A 17250-nucleotide genomic window follows, 5' to 3' on the forward strand; every position below is an offset into this window, starting at 1 on the left:
CAACAACAACAACAACAACAACAACAACAACAGTTTATCACAACAACAACTCACTCTAAACCAGCCGATTTATACGACGATAGACACGGCAAACATTATGGCCTTAGAATGTGTGGCTAATGTTAATTACTACAATTACCTCAATTGGTACACTTAATTATACAGTTCCCAACTAGCTACATTTAAAGTCAAGTTGACGTTAGCTGATTGACACCTGACAAGGATCAGCTAGCCGCTAGCCGCTAGCCGCTAGCCGCTAGCCGCTAGCCAGGCAGCTCAAACAGTCGAGATGCTAAATACATTTATAAATACATAAATAAAGCATATACTGGTAAGCTTATGAGCAAGGGTATTTAGCAATATGATATTTCGATAAATAATTGAGGCAATTTGTAATATAAAACCGTGTTTCACACGACGGTGAATTACCGTGACTTGTAGTTGAGTCAGACAGATGTTTAATGGCAGTTGGTTTCAATGTTCTCGACGTTCTACAAGCACGTGACGTGCAGGTGAGTCTGAGCTCGAGCTGGAGTGGGCGTGTCCATCAAAACCGACTTCAAACTTCCCGGAAATAACTGCTCGCCTACTACATTTCTCGCATACTCAAATTATTATTATTATTATTATTGATTTTCTCCCACCCTAAGGCCAGACAGAATTTGTATTTACAGACCAGAGCAGATGCAAATAATACATTTTACTTGTTTACAAATTTGTTTTATTTATAAATGCATTTATGTTCTATTGTATACACTGCTGCCTTATCCTTGTTTGGCTATAAACACCTTCATATGATTTCATCATTCCATGATGTTTTGGTGAAAACATTATGGTCACCATTTAATGGACACAAATATGTACAATGAAACACATGCACATGATCTTAGATTTGCTAATACCAACAGTCCCACAATAAACCCCTAGAGCATTTGAAAAATAATGATGACCTAGGTCTTGGTCTGCTCATCAAGATCAAGAATGCTGGTTCTAATGCTCCTGTATTACAATTGGAGCAAACTTTTAAATTCTGAATTAAAAGTTTCAAAGTCAAAAAGTCAAAAGTCACTTTATTGTCCCATCACTGGGAAATTTGTATTGGGCTTACACCCCACAGCAGCCAACAAAGAGCAACAGACAATACAGGATATTAGCACACAAACAGAAGGCAGACCTGATTAAAACAAGAGTGGAAATAAAATGATAAGCAAGATAAGTTACATTCATCTGGTGCAGTTTAAAAGTTGAACAGAAACGGGAATAAAAGAATTTTTAAATCTATTTAATCTAGCGCGGGGGACTCTGAACCTCCTCCCAGAGGGCAGCAGTTCATACTCTGCATGTAGGACATGGGAGGGATTCATGAGAATTCTATTAGCCTGTCTGAGAGTAGCCTGTTCAAAAATAGACTGCAGGGATGAGTGGTCTTTCACCCCTATGATCTTCCATGCAGTCTGTATCAGTAGGACCAGTTTGGACCTTAGTTTTACAGATAGGTTACCAAACCAAGATGTAATGCCGTATCTGATGAGACTCTCTAAGACAGACTGGTAGAAAAGTAGCATACATTTTGGGTCAACACCATGAACTCTAAGGCGGCGTAGGAAGTGTAGTCGTTGTTGTAATCTGCTACAAAGGCTGTCTACATGAGTGCTCCAGGTGAGTGAGTTATCAATGAAAACCCCAAGATATTTGTAAGAGGCGACCTGAGAGATGGATTGTTTGTGGATGACCACAGGCCTGTGGTCCCCAACACCTCTGGGGTCGAACACCATCTCCTCAGTTTTCTTAACATTTAAAACCAGGTAGTTAACATCAAGGTCTAAAAGATATTCAGTGCAAGCTTAACATGTTTATATCTGGCATAATGTTCAAAGTTAGAATATTATTCTGATCATATGGGACTGATCTGAATGAGATACTTTGGTTTGACAAGAAATAATTACATCAGTTGCCCATATTCTGATCATGTGGGACTAATGTGCACATTAAAATCAAGTAAATTCAAAAGACTTTTTTTTCAGTGTACAGTGTGTTATGTACAGACAAGGGGTTGTGTTATGTACAACAATAAACTGTTGCCCCTGCGAAACAACGCTATAGTCGCGCGCATCGTCTCCACTCTTTCTGGAGACAAAAACGCCTTGGCTCGGATAGAGTCCAGTGCGAGCCCTATAAACGCGATGCGTTGGGAGGGTGTCACCATGCTCTTTTCCATGTTTATTCGGAACCCCAGATTCGTTAGGTGTTTCGAAATGACCGCTGTGTGACGCACCGCCTCCTCGCGGTTGGTGGCTGCCACTAACCAGTCGTCGATATATGTGGCCACTCTGATACCCCTCTGTCTGAGAGGGGCCACTGCTGCCTCGGTGCATTTTACAAACACCCTTGGGCTTAGTGACAGGCCGAAGGGAAGGACCACATATTCGTACGCTATCCCTTGGAAAGCGAATCTCAGATATTTCCTGTGTGGAGGATATATCGGAATGTGGAAATAAGCGTCCTTCAGGTCGATTGATGTGAACCAATCCCCTGCTCGTATGAAACTTAGCAGGGAAGAGTGTGTCAACATCCTGAATTTGTATTTTCTGAGATGCTGATTCAAGACACGGAGGTCTAGAATAGCCCTCATGCCCCCCCCTTTCTTTGGGACCAGAAAATACTTTGAGTAGAAACCTCTGTGGGTCTCCTCGAGAGGTACAACTGTTATAGCTCCTTTCTCCCTTAGAATGGAGATTTCCTCCTGGAGAATATTGGCTCGTTCGCCCTGAGCTCGAGAGTACAGTATTTCTCTGAATGGGGGTGGAGCGACACAGAATTGGAGCCTGTAGCCCCTTCGTAGTGTCCTCAACACCCAGTCTGACTGTGTGCAGTCTGCCCATTCCCGTTGATGCGTGGAAAGCGGGCTGACTGGCCACACCGTCACATGTGGCCGGGGCGCGCAACAGCCGCCTAGCGTGCCTTCCCGCGCTGTGCGCGGTCGGGCCGCTTTCTGCATCACAGCCGCGGGACGGGCTAGTCCCACGGTCTGCGTTATGGCAGAGAAAGATTCGTTTTTCAACATCTCTTTTATTTTTATGCTTTTCAACATTGTTAACAACGCCCTTGGCACTCTGCCTGGATGCGCTTGTCGGGACATTTTTAATACATTGTGCATTAACGTGCTTGAGTGACAAACAACTTTGTAGTATGAACAGTCTCTCAGCTTTCCCCCGGAAGGCGTGTGAACACGGACGCCGACCGTGGTCTTGCACTTTGTATGGAACATGTCGTACCGAACTTGCTCTGGAACGGAGCTGGGAGGGTACAGAGCGGTCAGCGAGGGGGGCCGACTGGACTCGCTCTCCTCACGAGGTGAGGCTGTCAGATCACCCGCTTCTTCTTCCTCGCCGACGCGGCGGCCGGGCGAGGGGGCGGGGACGCCTGAGGTCTGTCCCGGGGAGCCTGTTTTCTGGCCCATGGTTTCCTGGGACCTCTGGGTGCCTGGGGCGCTGCCTGCTGTCTAGCCGCTCTGGGGATCTTGAAGGCAGGGGCCGGGCGAGAGATAGCCTGCGCATATGACTGCCGTGGCTGGGTCACGGGCGCTGCGGGCTGCGCTCTTCTCGGAAGGCACAGCTCCATAGCCTCATCCTCTCTCTTTTTCTCCTCACATCTCTTCTGCATTGAGGTGACTGCTGCACCGAAGAGACCCTGCGGTACGATAGGGGTGTCGAGAATTTCTTCTCTTTCCTTCGCCGACAGGTTGGTGAGACCGAGCCAACGCGCCCTCTCCTGCAGTACCATGAGAGCCATGGATTTACCCGTGGCTTGAATGGCCGTCTTGTGGAGACGGAGGATATGATCCGTTATAACGCAGATTTCCTCCCATAGGGTAGGCATATTGTCTGGGTTAGCGGTCATATCCTCCTCCAGCTCAGCCTGGTAGGCTGATAGGAGTGCGGAGGCATTGAGAGCCCTCGCTGTCAGTGCCGCTGCTTTGTAGCACTTGTCTGTAAGGCTAGCCTGGAAGCGGTCCGACTTGGAGGGTAGGGACGGGGTAGCCGAAGATACGGGGGTCTTCGGGTGCAGGTGGCGCGCCACCACCGGCTCGACCGGTGGGATGTGGCGGAGGCCGAGGGAGTCCATCCCCTCACAATCCAGTCGAGAACCCCCGATTATTGGGTGTTTCTCGCTGAATGGCCGTTCTTTCCACGTAACTGCTATCTCATCGAGTAGCTCGGGGAAGAACGGCATAACTTGTTTCCCCGTCTTAGCCGCCGTCTGCAGTCTTTTGCCGTCAAAGCGTGACATACACATGGGGTAGTGGTGGTCTAGTGGATAGTGAGTTGGACTTGTGATCGGAAGGTTGTGAGTTCAAATCCCGCCTGAAACCACACCACTACTAGTGTGCCCTTGAGTAAGGCACTTAGCCCTCAGTTACTCCAGGGGGAATGTCCCTGTAATTCGTAATTGTAAGTCGCTTTGGATAAAGGCGTCTGCTAAATGGCAAAATTAATTAATTAATTAACATAGCAGTTTCGGTTTGGGCGACGGGCCAGGGGATATTCAGCCTCTCCGCTGCTCGCTTGCACATGTCCTGCATGTCGCAGTCCATGGGAGACGGGGCGGAGGGTTGGTTACCTCCGTCAGGCGTGGGGGGCTTTCCAGCTCCGCGCCTACCGATTGATAATGAGGAGTCTTCCTCATCATCGGTGGACAAAATGAGGTCTGAGTCACGCGACCCTCCCTCATCATTGTCCGAGTCTCTCTCATAGCGAGCAGCGGTAAAGCTGTCAATCCCCTTGTCATCCAGTACCGGGAAACCGATGTCAGGGCTATGTGGCACTAAGTCCGCCCAGCATGGTGTCGGTAAACCTGGAGACATGTCCGCGTTAGACTGTGGTGGCAGCGTTTCGGCTGCCTTACACAGAAGCGGATCTTCTCCCGACAGGCTAGCCATGCGACTTAGCCGTCGGCGGAGAACACTGCACAGTGGATACACTCATCGGTAGAGATAACAGCGGCCCGGGCGTGGGTTAATCCCAGACACACTGCACACTTAGAGTGAGTGTCCCAGCTAGCCATTGACTTGCCGCACGGGCAGGTCTTCCGGCTAGTCTCGGCTGTGCTGGGTCCGCTAGCCTCAACGTTAGCCATTTCTGGCTAAGGGTTGTAGGCTAGCTGCTAGCAGGCCTCGCTACTTCACCCGTTAGCTTGTCAGCTATCAAGGGAAAACAGAGGGGCCAGGGGAGGGATATTACTATCTACCCGCTAGCAGTGTGTTATAGAGATAAAGTTATTTCTACTTTTGTCTCTCACACTGGGTATTGCTACCCGTAACCGTTCGGAGTATTCCTACTCGCAGAACAGGGAGTATTGCTACTCGCGTCGTTCAGAACGAGGAGTATCGCTACTTTTTTCGTTCCGAGCAAGGCGAGTATTGCTACTCGAATCGTAACACGGGGTATCGCTACCCCGAGTCAGAGTATTCCTACTCTTCAACAGAAGTATTTCTACTCCTGTGAACGTCAACGAAGTGCAGTTTAGCAGCAGAGCGCCCGTCGGCACGAGTTTGGTCGCTCGTATCTGTGGACTGTTTAGCTCTAGCCACCCGCACAGTTGTTGTCAGCTCCAGTGAGAAGCGAGAAAAGGTTTTTGAATGACGACAGACGCTGTGTGTACGCTTTATATAGGCGGAGGGTCCCGTCCCTCGTGACACAAGCGTCGCCTGGGCCAGCCAATGGGCTGGCGCAGTGTAATTCAGTTTCAGATGAGGTCACGCAGGGGGCGTTCCCATAGTGAGATACGAAACGAATACTATGAAAGAGAACTCCTACAACTCCCTAGGCATAAAGGCCACACCCACCCTGCAGCATGGGTTCTTGGTGCAGGTAACCAAAGAATTCCGGAACACTTGAGTGGAACACTCCAGAGCACTCCAGAACACTGGTTTTATGTGGTATTTACCTAGCTAACAACACTTTCATTGGCTACAAAATTAAGCATCATAATTTGTGCATTTCTGGCGAATAATATATTTTTTTTTTTAAACACATTTTTTATTTGATGAGATGCATGAGTGAAGCGAGAGTTTGACATCACAAATGCCAAACTTCTTCTTGAACATAGCAGTGGAGGCTGGTGGAGGTAGAAGTTGGAGGACAGGCTCCTTCTAATGCTCGGAATACAATCATTTCATTCCATGCATTACAATGAGCCCGTCCTTCGATTTTTACCTCCACCAGCCTCCCCTGGTGGTCTGTAGATGTGTTATGTACACCACTAGAATAATCCCAGTTCATTCTCTAAGTCCTCTCTGCAGCAAAACTGCCGGTGTTAATTGTCCAGTGTTAGTGTAAATTAACAGAGGTCAGTGTTATTTTAACACTGAAATTATCTAAACTAACACTTCAAGAGTCAGTTCTTGAAAGTGTCAGGCGTGGATTTTGGACGTTTGGAGAATGCCCACACTCTGAGTGTATCTATAAATAAATCAATCATGTAACATCAGAATAACTCTTTTAACTGTCAATCAACCATGTAACATATTAATCACTCTTTTAATTGTCAATCAACCATGTAACATATTAATCACTCTTTTAACTGTCAATCAACCATGTGACGTATAAAGTTACAACATCTTATGCAGTACAACAACCCCAACCCTTACAAGCGGTGTTCATAACTCTGTGTTGTAGGCGTTTGTGGCAGATTTTAAGATGCCTTAATAACAAAGGTAGGGGGCTCCCACTTGAAACATTCTGGCTCGAGGCCAGCCATCTTCACCGTCATGATGGATGAAAGGGTTCCATCAAGAGCCAGACTGTTACGGGTTTTGGTTTCTGACCTGGCAACCTTTTTGGAAGGGGGCTGACCCTTCGCTGCCCACATTGAAAGCAGGTCTGCCTGCTTACTGCTCCCTGCTTTCTGCTTCGATGACATCTTTAAACAGACAAAATGCAATGATGATTCAAAATCAGAAGTGCTGATTTGAGGTAGTTTTTACAACTAAACATGACATAAAAAGCACAAGAAAATCCGTCTGGTCTGAAACATCGCCCCCCCCCCCGCCCACCACCACCAGGGCCAACATCGTACTTCGCTAAATATCCTTTTACGAGCTCACTGCTCACAGTTTTAGTTTTACAATTACGAGCTCACAGTATCAATTACCTCGCAAGCAGTTAAGTGATTCAATTTAGTTATATTTTAATCAAGAACCTGGATTCTAATTCGAATGAGGTGAGACTTACCTACCGTTCTGGCCATCCGCTTCATGCTGCAGTGAACACAGATGCAACGCTCGCCTGCCGCTCCGACTGCGCACGCGCAAGCATAATAACGCGAGTGCAGAAAGAGGACGTCACGAAACTCATGTCCAGTAGCTTTCTTTCAAGGAATTTCAAAAATAAAAGTCCCGTAAAACAAATTGTTATTTCTCGCCGTGAGAAATAGAGTTGCGGCGTGAGAGCGTGAGAACTGGTTGAAATGCGTGTGTCTCACGGTAATTGCGTGAGACTTGGCAGCCCTGTAGTATGTCTAAGTTAGGCCTTCAGTCAGAGATACTCTCATATTAAAGTAAGCAGGTCTCTATGCGCTCTGTAAGTACTTGGCTTCCCAGGTCTCACTCAGGACATAAGCTAGTACTTAACAGCCCTCAAGGAGTTGAAATGAGAACATGCTCATACACACACACACACACACACACACACAGAGAGAGAGAGATATCGTGGCTGTATCACACAGGAAATGTTTCCTAGTTAGTTTCCTGTGAGTCACTTGTTGTTTTTGTTGTGCGTGCTTGGGTGGGTGTGTGCGCTCCTCACTTAATGAGCAGCTTTACTCTCCTCTGACTGTCTTAATCAGCTAGACTGTTCCTGTCTCAGAAGTACTTTCTCTCTTGGTCTTTGTTTACTTTTAAGATGACATTATGTTTTAGCAGTGTGTGTGTGTGTGTGTGTGTGCGTATGCGCGCGCAAGAGTGCGTGTGTGAGTCCGTTGTGCACTTGTGTATATTAATTAAATGCTCAGTTTGCACGATTGTGTCAGTTTGTCAAAATGGTCAGAAACGTAATGTAGCTAGCGAACAGAAGTGGGCACTGTCCCGACTCGCTCCGGGGCTGTTGTGTATAATGGAGAAGCGTTTTTGAAAATAATTCAGTCCATTCACCATTTACCAAGACCTACAGCGACACCTATAGGTCGATGATATATAGCCGAGCGGTAGACATCATCATCAGGTTACATATTTGGCAATCCTCAGGCAGGATAGTTTCCTTTTCTTTTCTTGTTCAAACGAACACTAAAGGGGTTTAAAATCTCTGCTCCATTTAAACTGGAGACAAGTTCAGTTCGCCTTGACTAGTCAGTGGCATCTACTGGTTTATTTTTCTATGTTCTGAACCTGTTGTGCCTTTTTGAAACTACCCTTTGCTGTGTTTTTGTCAATTGTGTCTGTGTCACTGACCCTGTTGTTACGTCTGTAGTTTTACGACAGTTTGGACATTACTACAGTGCCGTATTACGTTATGGGTGACACGTTGTTGAATAAATGGAGTACCAGTTCCAACTTGAAGCTCTGAGTTCAGTCTCCATTATTGAACATAACATTGGCGACGAGGATGGCTGATTGTTCTCTACCAAAGGCCTAGATATTTCAAATGTTGTTGTAACTGACATTGCCCTGTCTGACCACTGTTGCATATTCTTTGACGTATCTATCTTTCCTGTTATTCAAACTATGTCTAAAACTATTTCCAAACGATATATCAATGAAAAGACCAGTGCACTGTTCACACAGGCCTTTTCCCTAGCCCCCCCACCCCAAACTTCTATTCCAACCTCAGTAAATGACCTTCTACACGATTTCAACTTAAAAATCACAAAAACCATTGATGATATTGCACCCATTAGATCCAAATGCATCTCTGGTAAGCAAAAAGCTCCCTGGAGAACTGCCCCATCCGTAAAGACCCAAAAAAGAGAATGTCGTAAAGCAGAGCGCAGATGGAGAAAAACAAACCTTCAAGTCCACTATGATATCTATAAAGAGAATCTTCAGAACTATAACTTAGAAATAAGAAGTGCCAGGCAATCATTTTTCTCTAAGATCATAAACAATAACATAAATAATGCCCGCATCCTTTTCAGAACTGTTGACAGACTAACAAATCCCCCAACACCCATTGCTCAGGAATTTCACTCAACTAGTAAATGCAATGAGCTTGCATCCTTTTTTAACAATAAAATAGAAACCATTAGACAAGGCATTAGGTCTTCTGTGTCAGGCATGAAAAACATGTCCCCATTAACAACCCCAAATAGGGCGGACATAACAACCATGTCACAATTTAACACCATTGATTACAAGACCCTAGATAAAATCATGTCACGTCTTAAACCATCCACCTGTGCCCTTGATGTCCTGCCAACAAGCTTTTTTAAAAACATATTTAGCTGCATGGCAGGCGAACTAATACAAATAATTAACACCTCCCTTTCATCAGGAATCTTCCCTGAAGCCCTGAAAACTGCAGTTATTAAGCCTCTACTAAAAAAGAACGGCCTAGACCCATTTGTACTAAACAACTACAGACCCATATCAAACCTTCCCTGTACAGGAAAAATTATTGAAATGGTTGCCCACGAACAACTTAGCAATTATTTGACCCTAAATGATCTCTTTGATGACTTTCAATCAGGCTTTCGCCCCCTACATAGCACTGAAACGGCCCTTATTAAGGTCCTTAATGACATTCGCGTAAACACAGACTCCGGAAAAATCTCAGTTTTGGTACTACTAGATCTTAGTGCTGCCTTTGACACTGTAGACCATGACATTCTAATAGATAGACTAAAAACCTGGGTAGGACTTTCGGGCACTGCCCTAAACTGGTTTAGATCCTACCTACAGGACAGAAGCTACTATGTCTCCATTGGCAACTTTGTATCTGACCAAATTAAAATGACATGTGGGGTTCCCCAAGGGTCAATCCTTGGCCCCCTTCTATTCAATCTCTACATGCTTCCATTGGGACACATCATAAAAAAGAACAAAATTGCCTACCACAACTATGCGGATGACACTCAAATCTACATAGCCCTCTCACCGAACGACTATAGTCCCATTGACAATCTCTGTAATTGCATTGAGCAAATAAACGCCTGGATGACACAAAACTTCCTCCAACTAAACAAGGACAAAACAGAGATAATTGTATTCGGTGCACCTGACAAAAGATCGAAAGTCAGTGCAAAACTTGATTCTCTCTCTCTTCACAGTAAAAAACAGGTCAGAAATCTTGGTGTAATTCTAGACTCCGATCTAAACTTCAACAGCCACATAAACTCAATAACTAAATCAGCCTACTATCACCTGAAAAACATAACAAGAATGAGAGGTTTCATGTCCAAGCAAGACCTTGAAAAACTCATCCATGCATTTGTTTCGAGTAGACTTGATTATTGTAATGGTCTACTAACAGGCCTATCTAAAGGAGCTGTTCGTAAATTGCAGCTCATCCAAAACGCCGCTGCTAGGGTCCTAACAAAAACAAAGAAATTTGAACACATTACACCAATCCTGAGATCCCTGCACTGGCTACCAGTCTCTCAGAGAATTGAATTCAAAATCCTCCTAATTACATACAAATCACAAAATGGTCTTGGACCAAAATACATATCAGATCTCCTCCCACCCTATATTCCCGCAAGGTCCCTAAGGTCAGCTGAGACAAATCAGCTAATAATTCCAAGAGTAAAAACAAAACACGGTGCAGCAGCTTTCAGTCACGCTGCTGCATGCTCCTGGAACAAACTCCCTGAAGAAATCAAACAGGCCCAAACCCTTAAAATATTTAAATCTAAGCTAAAAACCTTCATGTTTTGCACCAGTTATGATTAAACACAAACACTTCTATCAATGTCTTTTTTCCATTAACTATTGTCTTTTTAAATGTTTTATCTATTTACTTCTTATATTTGCTTTTATTCATTGTAATTTTTATTTTCTTATGCTCCTCTTGTGGAGGGATGTGGAGGGATATGGAGGGATATGGAGTGGTGTAGAGGGATGTAGAGGGATGTAGAGGGATGTAGAGGGATGTGGAGGGATGTAGAGGGATGTAGAGGGATGTGGAGGGATGTAGAGGGATGTGGAGGGATGTAGAGGGATGATGTGGAGGGATGTAGAGGGATGTAGAGGATTGTAGAGGAATGTGGAGGGATGTAGAGGGGTGTAGAGGGGTGTAGAGGGATGTAGAGAATGTAGAGGGATGTAGAGGGATGTGGAGGGATGTGGAGGGATGTAGAGGGATGTAGAGGGATGTAGAGGGATGTGGAGGGATGTAGAGGGATGTAGAGGGATGTGGAGGGATGTAGAGGGATGTGGAGGGATGTAGAGGGATGTAGAGGGATGTGGAGGGATGTAGAGGGATGTGGAGGGATGTGGAGGGATGTGGAGGGATGTAGAGGGATGTGGAGGGATGTAGAGGGTTGTAGAGGGATGTGGAGGGATGTAGAGGGATGTGGAGGGATGTAGAGGGATGTAGAGGGATGTAGAAGGATGTGGAGGGATATGATTAAACACAAACACTTCTATCAATGTCTTTTTCCCATTAACTATTGTCTTTTTAAATGTTTTATCTATTTACTTCTTATATTTGCTTTTATTCATTGTAATTGTTATTTTCTTATGCTCCTCTTGCTGTATTTTTAAATAATGCATGTAAAGCACTTTGAATTGCCCCTGTTGTATGAAATGTGCTATACAAATAAACTTGCCTTGCCTTGCCTTACCTCCACCCTCTCCTTTCCTAGCAGTCCCGGCAGAACCACCGATTCCGTGGAACCGCTGGATTTCCTCTTTTGAGACATACATCCTAGCCGCCGGCTTGGAAGACATCTCCGACAAGAGAAAATGTGCGCTGTTGCGGCACTGCCTAGGAGCAGAGGGTCAGCGCGTGTTCGGAACTCTCGGCACTGCGGCGAGATACACAGACGCTGTGGAACTACTGAAGCAACACTTCGCCCCTCCACAAAGCGCTCTTCTCCGCCGCGTCATATTCAAACGAAGACACCAACGTACAGGTGAGACAGTGACACAGTATGTGGCTCAAAGACATATTACTGAACGGGCCTACCGGGCCCAGGCCCAGGGGCCCCAGAGATCAGGGGGCCCTTTGCATTTCTTGTCGCAGGGATGCCGGTAGAAAATGTCCTACTGTAACTGGGACAAATGAGATTCCTTATATGAACTTAAAAAAACTATTTTTAATATACTTTTGAATATACTATTTTGAACAATTTTATAGGTGCCCACGTCTTGCAAAAAAAAGAGAAGCTTGTGTGGGCTACATAGTTTCTATAGCCTACTCAGATTATAATGCGAATACAGGCTACATTCCCATTAGATTAATGAGTAGGCTATAGAAACTAGACACCCACAGAAGATTTCTATTTTACATTTGAAAGTAAAATGCATCAATTTGGTGAGTCACTTTGAGGGCAGAATTAAGAGGCTAGATCTATGAAGAACTACACACATCATCACTCTGTTGACAAGCATAAACGGTTGTGCTATAAGCAGCAAGCACATCAAAAGACCAAGCTTAATAAGAAACACATTCGTAAATACACATTTCAGAAAGCTCTGAAATCATTTCATTTACAGACGGTCAGTTATGTCTTTATAAACTAACTGTAAACATGCTGTACACCAACAGTAACATTACCATCATTTAGGTGGCAGCAGCCAACAATTTGTTAAAATTAAAATAATGTTAAAAAGTGGGGGGGACAAAATCTAGGTTTTGAAAAGTGGGGGGGACATGTCCCCCTTGTCCCTAGTGAAGATTACTCCCCTGAAGGCATGAATACTCAAAACAATGCAGTGGGGGGAAGCAGACACACTAAGCAAACAAACAATTGTCAAAAAATGTCAGAACAGAAAGCTGTATATCAGCCTTACTTAGAAGTACAGGCACTCACCGAGGTGCTAATGTGTGTGTGATGTTTGAATGGCAGAGAATCAGGTTACCACTAGACTGAGCCACTTCCCTTTAAACAGACATGTTTATCCAGCTCACATTGTCTCTCTCTCTCACACAATTAAGAACCACAACATCTAATCTGGTCTGAGAAAATATCTTTATTTTATAAAAACAGTATTGCCAGTTACAAAAAAAATGCTCGTTTTCAGAGCCAATGCAGGTATGACAGGTTTATCATTTTACATGAATAGGCAATGCTACAGAGCAACGATGCATGTGGAAACAATAAAATAAAATAAAAACAATGGTTGGTCTCTTTAGCCATTAAAAAGAAATTAAAAGAAAACACAATGAAGCACACAATATTAAGTCCTTAACAAACAGGGTGAACAAACAAATCAAATGCAGCAACATTTCATGAAAGGAATCTTATTGACAAAGATGAAGAAAAAATAAAGGTTTTTTGGGGGGGGGGTTTGATTTTTGAAATGTCAACAAACCCGAACTCTTGAAGTTTTCCTAAAAATAAATCTTAAAAGAATCGACCCCCCATTAACCCCTTAAAGAAATGAGAAACAGGTTCCTCTGAACATGAAAAACTGAGTAAATATTGATAGAAATGTGAATGGACAGAGGACGTTATTGTTCTGGTTGGGCGAGGGGGTGGGCGGGGGAGGCGGGGTGGGCGTGGCGTTGCGGGGGGAGGCGGAGTTGCGCTTGGTAGGGGCGTCGTCCTCGGCGTCGGTGTCGTCGATGAGGGGGATGCTGGGCTCCGAGTCCTCTATCCGAAACTCCGGGTGGGTCATGAAGTTGTGGATGGAGCTGCGCGACTCAGGCTTCTCCAGCCCCTCATAGGGGGACAGGGAGCTGCGGAATGCATTCACCACTCGGACCTGTGGGGCAGGGGGGGGGAGACAGACACACAGTCAGTCTCGATGCACAACACCGTCAAGTCACACACACGTACATAATATGCTTTTAATTTGAAAGAGTGATTAGAAACCATGGACAAATGGGGGCTTGGTTTTAAAACGGGTCAATTGCAGTGAGTTTGGGGGACACACCAAAAAACCAGTGCGCAATTTGATTTTGGGGGGCAAAAACGTTCAAAAAGACGTGCAAGTATGCAGTGAGGACTAGTACTCTCTACTAGAGGCTACGGTGTGAGTCAACCCTGATGCTTTTGTTAAAGGTCTTCCCTGGACTGAGACTGAGCACTCATTGGTGGAGAAGCCAGTGAGTGGAGTACAGTACAGTGACGCCTCTTACCGTTGACTCACACTTCAAACTCTTTGTTCGTTGACAAACCATTGGAAAAAACAATGCAACTGTTTTAGGAGTAGTCAAAATGTACTCTGGGACTGTCCTAGTATTCAAAATGCAAAAGGAGACGACCAGGACAGACGTTCTAGACGAGAACAGACCCATAGAGGACAGAAGCTTGGACACAGAAGGTTACTCGTTGGACATGCTTCAGGTTGGGGGAGGAGAGGGGGAGGGTCAGTCACTTGATTATGTTGTGGAGAAAACTAAAACTGCGGCAGCCAAGCAGGTCTAAAGCTTTATATGTACAGCACAAGAATCACAAACGAGACTAGAGACTTGAACCCATGCAGAGCGGCGCTACCTGTGTGTTCAATAGTAGTAAACCTTTGAGTATAGCCCATGACACATTTCACAGAATCTAAGGAGGAATATGTTGGAGTCAGTGTTATAAGATTCTGCGCTTTTCTGGTGCATTTTTGGCAACAGTGGACAAACTGGCTACAAATGAGGAATATCACAATAAAACCACGATATGCAAGACAGAATGAATCTTCAATCCTAAATGAAAATGTTTTCTTTTCTCAACGAAGCACCTGGGAAGAGAGGGTTCACAGTTTAGCAGGAAGACATACCGGTAGTTGATACATGAGAGAAGTGATTGAATACAAGTTCCAAGTAGTGCAACCTAGGAGCAAAGACATATTACTGAACGGGCCTACCGGGCCCAGGCCCAGGGGCCCCAGAGATCAGGGGGCCCTTTGCATTTCTTGTCGCAGGGATGCCGGTAGAAAATGTCCTACTGTAACTGGGACAAATGAGATTCCTTATATGAACGTAAAAAAACTATTTTGAATATACTTTTGAATATACTATTTTGAACAATTTTGTAGGGGCCCACGTCTTGCAAAAAAAAGAGAAGCTTGTGTGGGCTACATAGTTTCTATAGCCTACTCAGATTATAATGCGAATACAGGCTACATTCCCATTAGATTAATGAGTAGGCTATAGAAACTAGACACTAGAGGGCGCCATTAAAGTTTGTGTACCGGGGACAGGTCACGAGGTCACACTGGTGCAGGTCGCGAGGTCAATGTCAATAACAACGAACTTGAGACTGACAACGCACAGGTAAAATGGAGCACCTTCACACATTAAGTGGAGCAGCTAAACGAAAGATAAAAAAAGAAAAAGAAGCAAAACAATCTGATATTTTACATCATGTTCCTCGAATTTCACATTTTTTCAAGAATATTAAAACAAATGAAGAGAACAACATTAGGGTTGCGGGGGAGGCTGACGAGCCCATCGTGGGAGATGAGCAACAGCCAGAGCCAGTCAGCAGCACTGCTAGTGCTAGTGCGAATGCTGCACCACCAGGGCAACTGTTGGTGCTGGCGAGTGAGGAAGAGGAGCAGGCCGGTGCTCAAGAGGCCAAACGGCGACGCGTGTCGCCTCCGCCGCCTGCTAACATGGAGGATCAGTTACAGACTACTCAAAGAGAGGAGAGCGAGGCTTGGTTTGAAACCGTAACTGACCCAGCTTTGTGGGAGATCACTCAAAGTAAGCGGGCCAAAGCGGTTCTAATTGACAGAGGAGTTAAAATGTTCCAGAATCGGCGTGCACATTATCTAGCGTCTGTAAGGCATAGTGGGATTGGTGGCAAATCCAGAGTATTAACAAATGAACAGCTGAAATGCATTTTGCCCAATAGCCAAGTGGTTGATAGAGAGTGGATTACGTATTCCCCATTCACAGGAAATATTTATTGTTTTGCATGCAAGCTGTTGTCCACTAAGTCACATGCTGCATTCGTTACTGGCTATTGTGACTGGAAACACCCAGAGCGAATCGGCGAGCACGAGAGAAGTGAAGAACATCGAGCCTGCATGCTTGCCCTGCATCAGAGAATCACATGTGCCACCGTGGACGCCGACCTTATGAAGCAAATCGATGGAGAGAGGCAATATTGGAGAGAGGTGCTTAGGAGAGTTGTCTCCGTCATCAAGTTCTTAGGGGAGAGGGGTCTCGCATTTAGGGGGCGTGATGAATTGCTAGATTCCCCACACAATGGAAACTACTTGGGCATCTTAGATCTTTAAAAAAAAGTGAGTGTGGCATGCCTGTGTTGTAAATCCTGTGTCGTTGAAATACAGGTGAATTTTTTCTAGTTATTGTGCTGTTGGCTTTGAGTGTTCCTCCGCTGTAAAATCTGTTGAGATGCAGATAAACGTAGGCTACCGGTATGTCTTATATGCTGTTGGCATTGTGTTTACTTGCGCTCTAAAAAAAATGTGTTTGCGCTGGGGAGGGGGGGGGGGGGGGCTTTCTACACGTCCAGGCCCAGGGGCCCATTTTTTCATGATCCGTCTATGGACCCAAGGTTCAAGTCGCTGTCTCACCTAGACCCTACCCTACGTCAGAGGACATACAGCGATCTCATCACTGAGATTATGGGCACTGAAGAAAAGGTAAATATATATATCTAAAAACGTTTTTTTTACCTAATATTTAATTACTTAAATAATAAATACTGCAATTCTTTTAGTCTATGCCATTTTGGATTTAGATAATAATGTATGTTATTGCTACAATTATAGTTCTATGAAATATGAAAATAAATGATTAGTTAGATTAATAGATCGTTTCCTTTTTTCTGCAGGGTCAAGCCACAGAGCTGCCAGGAGACGCAGACGCAGAGCCAGAGGCATCTCCTCCACAAAAGAAGTCAGCCATGCAGGAGCTTTTTGGGGAGACCTTTGTGAGCAGCATGGACATAGTCCAGAAGTTTGCCAACACCATTGAGGAGGAGGTGTCATCCTACAAGGTAGCAAGCAGCATTCCACTGGATGGTGATCCACTGGCATGGTGGAAAAGGAATGAGGATAAATACCCTCACGTTGCCATGATGGCAAGACGCTACCTGGCTGTGCCGGCTACTTCAGTTCCTAGCGAGAGGGTGTTCTCCACAGCAGGAGACATAGTGACTGCAAATAGGTCTGCCCTCTCCCCAGACAAT

Source organism: Nansenia antarctica, assembly GCF_963989245.1.
Source record: "Nansenia antarctica genome assembly, chromosome: 7".
Taxonomy (NCBI): Eukaryota; Metazoa; Chordata; class Actinopteri; order Argentiniformes; family Microstomatidae; genus Nansenia; species Nansenia antarctica.